The 876-nt window shown below is 40.5% G+C and overlaps 1 non-coding gene across 1 annotated transcript; it reads right to left on the bottom strand.

Moving 5' to 3' along the window:
- Window positions 1–463: 463 nt before the first annotated feature.
- LOC112731400 (small nucleolar RNA R71) lies at window positions 464–571 on the bottom strand. The gene has a single exon (XR_003167179.1). It is a non-coding gene; the product is annotated as a small nucleolar RNA R71 (small nucleolar RNA).
- Between the last annotated feature and the right edge of the window lie 305 nt (window positions 572–876).

Raw genomic sequence — 876 nt, 5'->3', positions numbered from 1 at the left:
ACTAAGAGAAGCTAAATTACAACTATCCAGCAAGCACATGTCAGAAATTTTCGAACAGGAAGAGGAGATGGCAGCCGAAAATAATAATAATGCAAGGAGAATGCTTGGTAACTTTACTGCACCTAATTCCAATTTACATGGAAGAAGCATCTCTATTCCTGCCATTGGAGCAAACAACTTTGAGCTGAAACCTCAATTAGTTTCTCTAATACAGCAGGACTGCAAGTTTCATGGACTTCCATCTGAAGATCCTTTTCAGTTCTTAACTAAATTCTTGCAGATATGTGATACTGTTAAGATTAATGGAGTAGATCCTGAAGTCTACAGGCTCATGCTTTTCCATTTTGCTGTAAGAGACAGAGCTAGAATCTGGTTGGACTCTCAACCCAGAGACAGCCTGAACTCTTGGGATAAGCTGGTCACGACTTTCTTAGCCAAGTTCTTTCCTCCTCAAAAGCTGAGCAAGCTTAGAGTGGATGTTCAGACCTTCAGACAGAAGGAAGGTGAATCCCTCTATGAAGCTTGGGAAAGATACAAACAGTTGACCAAAAAGTGTCCTTCTGACATGCTTTCAGAATGGACCATCCTGGATATATTCTATGATGGTCTGTCTGAGTTATCTAAGATGTCATTGGATACCTCTGCAGGTGGATCCATTCACCTAAAGAAAACGCCTGCAGAAGCTCAGGAACTCATTGACATGGTTGCAAATAACCAGTTCATGTACACTTCTGAAAGGAATCCTGTGAATAATGGGACGCCTATGAAGAAGGGAGTTCTTGAAATTGATACTCTTAATGCCATATTGGCTCAGAATAAAATATTGACTCAGCAAGTCAATATGATTTCTTAGAGTCTGAATGGATTGCAAGCTGC

The sequence above is a fragment of the Arachis hypogaea genome, chromosome 12 (assembly GCF_003086295.3).
Source record: "Arachis hypogaea cultivar Tifrunner chromosome 12, arahy.Tifrunner.gnm2.J5K5, whole genome shotgun sequence".
NCBI classification, from domain to species: domain Eukaryota; kingdom Viridiplantae; phylum Streptophyta; class Magnoliopsida; order Fabales; family Fabaceae; genus Arachis; species Arachis hypogaea.
The sequence above is the reverse complement of the archived record's forward strand: the minus strand, read 5'-3'. Positions and strand labels throughout refer to the sequence as shown.